Genomic DNA, 11,937 nt, shown 5'->3' on the forward strand with positions numbered 1-11,937 from the left:
TACCTCTATGCTATCAAAAGTTATAGCCCACAAACCAGTGAGGTGGGGCAATGGTGCATCACCTTGCATCACCATTGTCCTGACCACTGCATGGGAGGAGGTCCATCAGAGGGGTGACGCGCTGGCCTCCTGCACTGGGTGACGTAGTTGCGTGCCTGCCGTAGACCTGCCTGGGGCAAATGTCCCAGGCGCCAGCCGCTGGGACCCCACGGAAGCCTCTCTGAGGCTCCTGATGGGGGCGGAAACTGTGCTTCCAGATTGCAGCGCTGTGCTTACCACGCCCATTTTCTGCACTTTGGAGTGGCTTGTACTCTTAGCAGTAGCGCACTCCTTCCACATCGCAGGTTACTCAATCTTGACGTTCAGGACATGGGCATCTGGAAGTTGTCCAGATGAAATGCTTTGCCTCCGCTTTCTTTGGCCTTGTTTACCGGCCTGCCTCCCTGTTTTGTATCCTCTTGCCGTTCAGCACTTGTTCCCTTGGCGGAATTAAATTTCCGGCAGTGATCTCCAGCAAGTGCTGCTTACCTGCTCCCTAGGCACCTTTCCCTGGTGAGTTCCTGCATTTGGCCGGAGTGGGACTGACAGGTGGGGATTCTCTAGTCGGAGTCCTGAGGAGTAACCGGCAACGGCAGAATTTGTACACAGATCTGTTCAGCTCCTGGGAGGCCTGAAGAGACAGTTCGGGTTGAGAACATTGGAAGAACTGAACTGGAGCAGATCAAAGTAGCATCTTAATAAGCCCAGCTTCCTAACCTCCTTAGGGGATGACCAGATGAACTGACTGAAAGTGGGATAAGAAGGCAATAGGGAGGTGGCTTCCCTGCAATGGATATTCAGAGGGACTTAGAGCCCAATCCTATGTATGTTTACTCAGAAGTAAGTCCCATTATAGTCAATGGGGCTCACTCCCAGGAAAGTGTGAATGGGATAAGAACATAAGAAGAGCCCCACTGGATCAGGCCACAGGCCCATCTAGTCCAGCTTCCTGTATCTCAAAGCGGCCCACCAAATGCCCCAGGGAGCACACCAGATAACAAGAGACCTGCAAGGCCTCCTGGGAATTGTAGTTAAGAACATAAGAACAGCCCCACTGGATCAGGCCACAGGCCCAGCTAGTCCAGCTTCCTGTATCTCAAAGCGGCCCACCAAATGCCCCAGGGAGCACACCAGATAACAAGAGACCTGCAAGGCCTCCTGGGAATTGTAGTTAAGAACATAAGAACAGCCCCACTGGATCAGGCCATAGGCCCATCTAGTCCAGCTTCCTGTATTTCACAGCGGCCCACCAAATGCCCCAGGGAGCACACCAGATAACAAGAGACCTGCAAGGCCTCCTGGGAATTGTAGTTAAGAACATAAGAACAGCCCCACTGGATCAGGCCACAGGCCCAGCTAGTCCAGCTTCCTGTATCTCACAGCGGCCCACCAAATGCCCCAGGGAGCACACCAGATAACAAGAGACCTGCAAGGCTTCCTGGGAATTGTAGTTAAGAACATAAGAACAGCTCCACTGGATCAGGCCATAGGCCCATCTAGTCCAGCTTCCTGTATCTCACAGCGGCCCACCAAATGCCCCAGGGAGCACACCAGATAACAAGAGACCTGCAAGGCCTCCCGGGAATTGTAGTTAAGAACATAAGAACAGCCCCACTGGATCAGGCCACAGGCCCATCTAGTCCAGCTTCCTGTATCTCACAGCGGCCCACCAAATGCCCCAGGGAGCACACCAGATAACAAGAGACCTGCAAGGCCTCCTGGGAATTGTAGTTAAGAACATAAGAACAGCCCCACTGGATCAGGCCATAGGCCCATCTAGTCCAGCTTCCTGTATCTCACAGCGGCCCACCAAATGCCCCAGGGAGCACACCAGATAACAAGAGACCTGCAAGGCCTCCCGGGAATTGTAGTTAAGAACATAAGAACAGCCCCACTGGATCAGGCCACAGGCCCAGCTAGTCCAGCTTCCTGTATCTCACAGCGGCCCACCAAATGCCCCAGGGAGCACACCAGATAACAAGAGACCTGCAAGGCTTCCTGGGAATTGTAGTTAAGAACATAAGAACAGCCCCACTGGATCAGGCCACAGGCCCAGCTAGTCCAGCTTCCTGTATCTCACAGCGGCCCACCAAATGCCCCAGGGAGCACACCAGATAACAAGAGACCTGCAAGGCTTCCTGGGAATTGTAGTTAAGAACAGCCCCGCTGGAGCAGGCCATAGGCCCTAAAGCTGCGTGAGGTTCCGTGCCCAGGGCATTTGACGCCTCTGGTCCTCAGTCTTAAGATATACAAAATCTTCCTCTGATAACAAACTGGGTATTTTGGAACTCTGCCACATATTAATGAAATAGCTCAGACACACTTCATTAACCTCCAAAGCAGTTCAGGCGCTCTCGCTTGCTCTCTCTCTCTCTCTCTCCCCTGATCCATGTTGTGATGTTTTGTTTTTGTTTTGGTTGCAAAAGCTGCTTAATTAGGGTGAATCCCCTTCCCCTGTATAATTAAAAAGAGAAATGCATATATGTTGAAGGCAGGGGGTTTTGTTTTGATTTTGTTTTGATTTTGGTAAGTTACGAGGGCTTCTCAGCTTATCCCTGCGAAAAGGAACGACAAAATGACGAACAGCTCATAAAATGGGGCCTCTCTGAATATTTTTAATTAATCATCAGAGACAGAGAAGCCGGATGAGTCTACTCAGATCGGCACCAGTGAAATTGCTGGTGCACACTTGGGTAGCCTGTGTCAGGCTTTCAGGTGCAGATAACCTTAAGATAACACATACCTTAAGGCAGTGTTTCTCAAACTGTGGGTTGGGACCCACTAGATGGGTTGCAAGCCAATTTGAGGTGGGTCCCCGTTCATTTCAATATTTTATTTTGAATATATTAGACTTGATGTTACCATAGCATGTGACTGCATTTGGGGGAAATGTTACAGATCTGTACTTTGAAGTAATCTGTATATTCTTTTAACAATGATAGTCAATGGGACTTACTCCTGGATAAGTGTGGTAGGATTGCAGCCTAGGATTGTTACAAATTTTCCTGCTTGATGAGTCACTTCAGGTCATGACATCACTTCCGGTGGGTCCTGACAGATTCTCAAAAGTGGGTCCCAGTGTTAAATGTGTGAGAACCACTGCTTTAAGGCATGTTTGTGACGGCCATTGCCTGGGTTAGTGGCATGAATGAGTGGCACTGCCCAGGAAGAGGATGGGGTTGCCAAACAGCCACATACCAGTGATATATGTGCATGGGAACTTATTGTATGCCACTTTAAGGGAGCATGACGTGTACAACCAACTGGACCTATTCTTCTGGCCCCGAGCCAAGATATGTTTGCTAATAAATGAACTGGGAAAACAGTTTTGCCAGGAAAGTGCTGACCCAACAACACTCATCCCAGCACAATTGCTTTAGTTCCTGTTGGGCTGGAGCCACACACAGAGAAACAGAGGAACATGTTTATGTCAGACGGCTTCCATCTGTCTCATTGTGCCAAGAAGTTCCCAAGTGTGACTGGAGGGCTCTCGTTCTTCTGCACCGAAGCTCTCTTGAGCCTTGGAAACAAGCTTGGAAACACATCTTAGGGGGAGAAAACATTGAATTATTTACCCGAGTGCTTGTAAGGTGGCCTTGCTGACAAGGTCTGAGCAGAGCATGAACCAGGCACTGCCTTCAGGTGGGAACATATTTTTTCAATAATGCATAACTCTGCCCCCGAGCGCATCTGCTGAGCAAGAGGTTAACAATTGGGTTACTACATCCCAAGAGGTGAGCATGAGCATGAAGGTTGGAGAGAGGCCACATTTTGTTCAGTGGCATAGCTAAGGGGGGGCCAGAGGGTCAATTATCCCAGGTGTCATGCCTTGGAGTGCCTTTCTGGGGTCCGGGGAGGCCGCGCATGGCCTCCCTGAGCCTCAGAAGGCCTGCCAGAGGCCTTAGAAAGGCACTCAGAAAACCAGACATGCCTTTGCAAGGCCTTCTGGGAGGGTGTTAGAAGGTTTTGTGCCCCTGGGTGCCAAATGGAGTAGCCACACCACTGGTTTTGTGGCAGGTGCCACTTATAATAGAAGGTGGTGCACTGTGAGTAGGGCCATTGGTTGATCATAGCCCAGCATTATCTATGCTGAACGCCAGTAGCTCTCCAAGGTTTCAGGCAGATATTTTCCCCCCCTCAATCGTACGTGAAGATGCCAAGGAGTTTGACTGCATTGCTTTTGGAGTCCTCCATCCCTTAGCAACAATTACACCAATGTCCTAATTAACCTTTGCGCCAGGATTTCTCCAGCTAGGGCTCCAAAGAGACTCCGTCCTGCTCTCTGGGCCTCCTCACGGCGAAGCGATGAGGAATGAGTTAAAATGCACAAAGTGTCGGGGAAAAAGGTGCAGTGTAAGTACTAAGTGGCATTAAGAGGGCATAAGTGAGGAGTTTAAACTAATTACATGTGCAGATGCAGCCAGGCAGGCAATCGCGGCTTCCCTAGAGCACCGTCACTGTGGCTCTGGGCGCACCCTTGAGACTAATTTTTAATATTAATGCCAGCGGCACAGAGAATGCAGTCTTTACGGAAGCAGAGAAATGTGCACCTCAACTGGGTTTTGCTTCTCTAGCCCCCACCTCATCCATGCTATCTTCCAATGGGATTTATCAGAGGTAATAAAAAACAAAAGCACCATATTCTATGCTTGGGATCGTTAGAAAAGGTATTGAGAACAAAATGGCTAATATTATAATGCCGTTGTACAAATCGATGGTAAGGCCACACCTGGAATATTGTGTCCAGTTCTGGTTGCCACATCTCAAAAAAGACATAGTGGAAATGGAAAAGGTGCAAAAGAAAGTGACTAAGATGATTACAGGGCTGGGGCACCTTCCTTATGAGGAAAGGCTACGGCATTTGGGCCTCTTCAGCCTAGAAAAGAGGCGCCTGAGGGGGGACATGATTGAGACATACAACATTGTGCAGGGGATGAACTGAGTGGATAGAGAGATGCTCTTTACACTCTCACATAACACCAGAACCAGGGGACATTCACTAAAATTGAGCGTTGGGAGGGTTAGGACAGAAAAAAGAAAATATTTCTTTACTCAGAGTGTGGTCGGTCTGTGGAACTCCTTGGCACAGGATGTGGTGATGGCATCTGGCCTAGATGCCTTTAAAAGGGGGTTGGACAAGTTTCTGGAGGAAAAATCCATCATGGGTTACAAGCCATGATGTGTATGTGCAACCTCTTGATTTTGGAAATGGGCTATGCCAGATGCAAGGGAGGGCAACAGGATGCAGGTCTCTTGTTATCTGGTGTGCTCCCTGGGGCATTTGGTGGACCGCTGTGAGATACAGGAAGCTGGACTAGATGGGCCTATGGCCTGATCCAGTGTGGCTGTTCTTATGTTCTTATATTGGGAATAAAAGGGACTGTCTCAATGGGGCCATTTTCATCATCATTAGGCAGAAGCAGTGGTGACACTTGGGTTTGTGTCACCCAGTGCAGGAGGCCAGTGTGTCATCCCCATGATGGACCTTTTCCCATGCAGTGGGTGGAGCAATACCCTGGGTACTGGGCATGGTGATGCACCATTGCCCTGCCCTGCTGGTTTTTTTTAACTATAACCTTTGATACAACAGAGATATTTAAACACGGTCTGTTTTGCTACATTCTGCTTGGAATTGCGCATCAAATGATATATAACATGAAACACGGTGTGACCCATACACCTCCCCTAGCGATGCCAACGAGTGGCCCCTCCCACTCACCATCAGAGCCGTCAAGGGCAGCGATGGCAACTGCTTATTTGTGGTTGTCACCAACACATGCTTCTTCCCCTGAGACTTCTGGCATATACAGAAGGCTTGGGAGAGAGGGAGGTTCTTCTGTCATTGGCAATGGGGTATGGAGACCAATGGAGACAGCAGGGGCCCTTCCAGATGCTTCTCAAAAATGGCTGTGGAACGGAGACCTCTGGAGAGGGTATTTGTGTGATCTTGGGCAAGGGCATCATCCCTGATGAAATGCCAAATGGGTTTTGCAGTGGCGTCACTAAGGTTTGCATCAACCGTTGCAGGAGGCCAGAGCATCACCCCCCTGGTGGACCTCCTCCCATACAGTGGGCATGAGCAGTGGGTGTGGGGATGCACCATTGCCCTGCCCCACTGGCTTTTTAGGTATAACCTTTGATGGAATAGTGATATTTCAATTCGCTTTGTTTCACTGCATTCTGCATGAAATTGCGCATCGAATGATATATAACATGAGGGTATTATTTGAAAACACCAAGATTTAAAATTTTTTGACCAGTAGTAGTGTCACACCCCCCCCTCCACCCCGTGTGTGTCACCTGGTGCAGCCTGCACCCCTCTAGTGACACCACTGGGATTTTGGATGCATATTCCAAAGTCTTCCTATGGTGGAGAAAGCGCAAAGTAAGAATTCTTACCCCTGGTAATAATGACTGAAGCCCACATATCTGTTTGTGGTGGCCATTATCTTTTTATCAAGATGCTCAGCTTGCATTGCATGTATCCATTTTCAAACCCCCCCCCCCCCGCTCTGCATTTATTTACGTACCAAATGCAAACTGTTACCCTAAATACAGATGGATAATAGACTGCGCTTCCGAGATATTGCGGCGGGCTATCGTAATAATAGGGATGGTTGAAAATGCATAAGCTCAGCAAGGGAGGTTTTTATTAAGATGGCTTTTCTTTGGCAATTATGAGGAGATTCTCGGAGACCCGCTGGGAACTAACAGCTTCTCCCCAAAGCAACCCAAGGATTTGGGAGGAGGTGTATGTCTCATTTGCTCCAAGCTGAGGATGGCTATCCCTGGAGTAAGGCCCGGGAGAGCGAGAGAGAGGCAGCGCAAAGGCCACCACAGATGGTCTGACTTGAGAAGAGCTTCTCCGATTCCTAAGGCAGTGACTGTCAACCTTTTTCATCTCGTGGCACACTGACAAGGCACTGAAATTGTCATTAGGTTTTTGGCAATTGGCAAGGCGCACCCTGCTACCTGTGGGAGGCTCACATCTCCCATGGGCCCTACTGACCTTCCCCCAAATTCCTGTGGCACACCTGTGGCCACGGCACAGTGGTTGAAAATGGCTGTCCTAAGAGCTCACGCACTAAACATGAATTTACACTGAATGTCAAACCTCACAAGTCATCTGCAAAGGGGCACTAAGTACACTTTGGATTAATTGTCTCTTTGAAGATCAATCAATCAATCAATCAATCAATCAATCAATCAATCAATCAATCACAGTATTTATATACAGTTAGACCTCGGTATCCTTTCCCGGACCACCCATGGATACTGAAACCAGTGGATAATTCAATCCAAGTCCAATAGGAGCTCTGGATGCAACTGGAATCTCTGGGAACTCCTGGAATCCAGATATTGCATACAGTCAGTGGCATTGCTAGAGGGGTGTGGGGGGGGAGTGTGGGCCACACCGGGTGACACCCGGGGTACAGGGGAGGGTGACACCACTGCTAGCCAAAATTTTAAAAATATTTTAAAATTTTAAAATGCTAATAAATTATTATTTTTGAATAATACCATCATGTGAGATATCACTCAATGCGTAATTTCATGCTGAATGCAATTAAATAAGCCGAGTTGAAAGACCTCTATTCTATCCAAGGTTATAGTCCAAAAAGCAGCAGGGGCGGGCCAATGGTGCGTCCCCACACCCACTACCTGGGGCGTTGCCCCACCACTGCATGGGGGGAGGTCTGTCATGGGGGTGACACAAACCCTAGTGACACCACTGCATACAGTCAGCATGACTTGTCACCTGTGATGGACTTCCCCCCCCCTTTTATTCACAAACAACATAATACAAGAATACAATTTTAGAGCATAATAATGTCTATAAGGAAAGAAAAATAAAAAAGGGAGAAAAATGAGAAATCATCAGTCTATCAAATAATCCCCCTTTTCATGGCATCCAGCCAGACACCACCACCACATCCTGTGGCAAGGAGTTCCACAGATTAATCACGTGCTGGGTAAATAAATATTTACCTTTGGTCTGTGCTGACTATCCTGCCAGTCAATTCTCTCAGGGTGCAATCCTGATCCGCTTTCCAGCACCGACAAAAGGGCAATGCAGCTCCAAGGTAAGGAAACAAACGTTCCTTTTACTGTGAGGAAGTCTCCATGACTGCCCCCCCAACTGCAGGATGCAGCACACACCCCATTGGCACAGCTATGCCAGTGCTGGAAAGTTGGTTAGGATTTTGACCTTAGTTGATGTTCCCACTTGTCAAAGGCCCCAGGGCCCAGTCATAGGCTTTCTGGTGGCCCTGGACCACTAGCTATTGCCGAAGTTGGTCAGCTCCTGTCTCCAGGCTGGGACCTATGGGGTAAGTTTCTGCAATATGAAGAACCGACACGGCCTTCGTTTGCTGCGTCAGTCGAGAAAATATATCGTCTGTTGTTCTGGGGTGGTGTGGGGAGAGAATTTGATGAGTTAAAAAATTTTGGGCTTGTTCTATGGAGATATGCCAGCCACAGTTTCTTTTTGGAAGAGTGCGCTAAACTAGATATAGCGCATATTGTTTCAAGTCTGTGACCAAACTTCTGAGCACTAAATTACTCTTTGATTGACAGCTGTTGGAGGAATCTCTCTAGTGTTGCTGATATTGTCTTCCATGGAGATTTCGGCGGAAGGATCTGAGGCTCTGGGGCAGTTCCTCTCCATCTTTTGCACATTTCTCAGGTGGTAACATTGCTGAAAGGCGACATGGTTTTATCAGGGATGGGCCATGACTCATGCTTTCCATGACTTGCACGGATTCGGGTTACACAAGTCTTTCAACCCGAAACAGACTCGTGACTCTTGTCTTTTCCTGGAAACGTGTTTTGACTCATTGACTCGCGTTCCAGAACTTGAGTCTTTTGTCCCACCAGCCCGGTCCGCTGTGTGCCTCTGTGCGCTTGCTAACTTTTCTTGCTGCTTCGGGTGCGCCCCAAAAGACCTTGTGGGCGATCTGTAAACTGGCAGCGTCCAACAGACTTTGTTGCACTTGATGTAGCGCACTGCTCAGAGCCAGGCCAGCGCCACCTCGCCGCCATCATTGGAGCTTCCCTTGTTTACTAAAGCAGGTAAGATGGCGGGATCGGAGGGCGTAATGGAGGCAGGGAAGGGGTGGAGGAGTGGGGAGAGGTGAGGGATGACTGGATCATGTCCCGAGAGGGGGTGGGATCAGTGGATATCCTAACCCCCTCCCTGGTCTTGTCACTTTGGACCCTCACCAGTAAAATGGGTGTCGTAGGTCTGAGTAGAACCCCCCCAAGCCACGGAGGTTTACCTACGTGTAAGGGAATGATTGTTCCTTTACCTAGAGGAGACCTCCTGGACTGCCCTCTTACCATAGAATGCAGTGGCCACACCTTTGATCCTGGGTGGCAGAGGAAATAGGATTGACCCCTTAATCAATTTTCTCTATCCCGCACCCCCTCCCATTCATCACTGCGACTGCCTTTAGCCCTCCCTGGGTCTGGCACTGATGGGGGGTGTGTCCTGGCAAATCCACTCCCCACCTGACACAACGAAGGCCATCACGTTTACCTTCAAACGCACCGGTGTCCCAAAGTTGTTATCATTAAAACATCCTACGCCACCGTTAAAATTTTGAATTCCCAATCGTTCTCCCGAGAATTCCCAAGCGACGCCGCTAAGCTCCTTAATAGCTATCATCGCTCAAAACTCTTTGGAGATTATTCCGCTAATGTTGAATTATATTTTATGCGCTCTCCCGTCGCATTTTGTACATTGTCTGACTCCAACAACAGCTTGTAAGGATATTTAAGAAGTACGAGGCTGTGCGTTAAGGCAACCAAATGCATTTGAACGCCCCGGCACTGCCGGCTCCGTGTAGAATTATGGCCACATTATCTCCAATAATCAATTACATTAAGCCTCATTTTTTTCCCCACTGGCTTTCAAAACAGCAACAAAAATGTATTTTTAAGAAACGCAATTAGACCACGGGCAGCAACAGCAGCTTCGCCCCACCCCCACCCCGGGCGCAAAAGCACAAAGCTTTTCATCCCTCCTTTGGTGAGGACCACTTTCTGCAAAGATCACAACCTCCAGGGATAGCTACTGTGAGTCAGGATGGGGTAGCTCATGAACAGAGCCAGCAGCATCGCTAGGGAGTGTGGGCTGCACCAGTTGATGCGCACAATGGGGGACAAAGGTCAGGATGGGGTAGCTCACTATCAGAGCCATAACGCATTGCCCTGGCACCCGGGACAGTGACGTCATGTGATGTCACTTCCAGGCAGCGGCATCGCTGGGGGTGTGGGGGGGGTGTGGGCCGCCACAGTTGATGCGCACAGTGGGGTAGACACCACTGCTGGCCACAATTTTTAAAATTTTGATATTTTCCAATCTGGTATTTCCCATCGTGTCATTTATCGTTCGGTGGCTCCAACGGCGGGTGTGACGGTGTGTGGTGGAGCCTGCAATACTTATAGTGCCGCCGCCCTTGTAGCTACGCTACTCATCGGACCACTCTGGCTCATAGTGACAAATGAGCAGGTTCACCTATGCGCCAACATTTCACAAATGGAAATGTGGGCATCAGTGGCGCCCCATGGTTTGCGTCACCCAGGGCGGGAGGCTAGTGTGTCACCCCCCATGATGGATCTCCTCCCATGCAGTGGGCGGGACAACACCCTGGGCAGTGAGCTTGGTGATGCGCCATCGCCCCACCCCCCTTGGTTTTTTGGCTATATGTTTTGATAGAGTAGAGGTATTTCAACATGGTTTGTTTCATTGCATTCTGTATGAAGTTACGCATTGCGTGATATAGAACATGATGGTATTATTTAAAAAAATCCAAGATTTAAAATTTTTTTGGCCAATAGTGTCACCCCCCCCCCTGTGCATGTCACCCAGTGTGGCCTGCACCTCCCACACCCCTGTAGCATCACCACTGGTGGGCATGCTTGTCTTTGCTAGCCCCTTCCCTTCAATCTTTGCAGAGCACTGAAGGCTCTTGCTGCCCTGCCTTGGTTTATTCTGAAATGACTGACCCTCCACTGATTGGAACGCCCAGAGGGTGTTTGTGAAAGATTTCTGAGAAAAGCATCCTTGTCTTGAAAGAGGTTATCAGCAGTTCAAAACATCCTTTGGTAGCTACAGTGTACAAAATGAAAAGAGTGTGCACGGGCCTTGTTGCTCCGGCGCATGTATTTACCTACATGATAAGATAAGGTGCATTCATTCTTCATTTCAGTGCCAACACAAGATTGCTGGAAGTCCTGGAGCAAAGCCTTACGCTACCCCCCACTCCAATGCTGCATCAAGCCCTTGTGCTTGCCACCACTGGTGGGAGTGACCTTCTCCACCAGTGAATGGGAGCATCCGCTAGAGATCCCAGACACAATGACGATGTTGGCCAATATGCACCACTGCTGCCACCAGTACTGGGGTGGGGGGGGGTTACTCAGGGACTGCTCTAGCTGAGACGGCTCTCTGGCATGAGTCCTTGGACAGTGTTGAGCCTTGCTTTCGCTGCCTTTGCTTTAAAATAGACCGCGAGCCCCTTTGGGACAGGGAATTAGCAGTGGCGTCACTCAGGGGGTATGGACCTCACGCCCAGGGGTGTGTGTGTGACACCACTACTGACCAAAATCTTGGTATTTTAGAATAGCATTGTGTTATATATCATTCAATGTGTGATTTTATGCAGAATGCAATGAAACAAACCACGTTGAAATAGCTCTATTCTATCAAAAGTTATAGCCAAAAAACCAGCGGGGTGGGGCAAAGGTGCATTACCATGCCCCGCGCCTGGGGCATCACCCAGCCCGTTGTATGGGAGGAGGTCCATCATGGGGGTGATGCGCTGTTCCCCTGCACTGTGTGACACCACTGGGAATTGGTTGGCAACCTTCAGTCTCGAAAGACTATGGTATAAG

At 49.2% G+C, this 11,937-nt stretch overlaps 1 pseudogene; it reads right to left on the reverse strand.

The window, feature by feature from the left end:
* Positions 1–11,935: 11,935 nt before the first annotated feature.
* Positions 11,936–11,937, reverse strand: part of LOC136633973 (5S ribosomal RNA) — a 120-nt pseudogene continuing 118 nt past the window's right edge.

Source organism: Tiliqua scincoides, chromosome 13 (genome assembly GCF_035046505.1).
Source record: "Tiliqua scincoides isolate rTilSci1 chromosome 13, rTilSci1.hap2, whole genome shotgun sequence".
NCBI lineage: Eukaryota > Metazoa > Chordata > Lepidosauria > Squamata > Scincidae > Tiliqua > Tiliqua scincoides.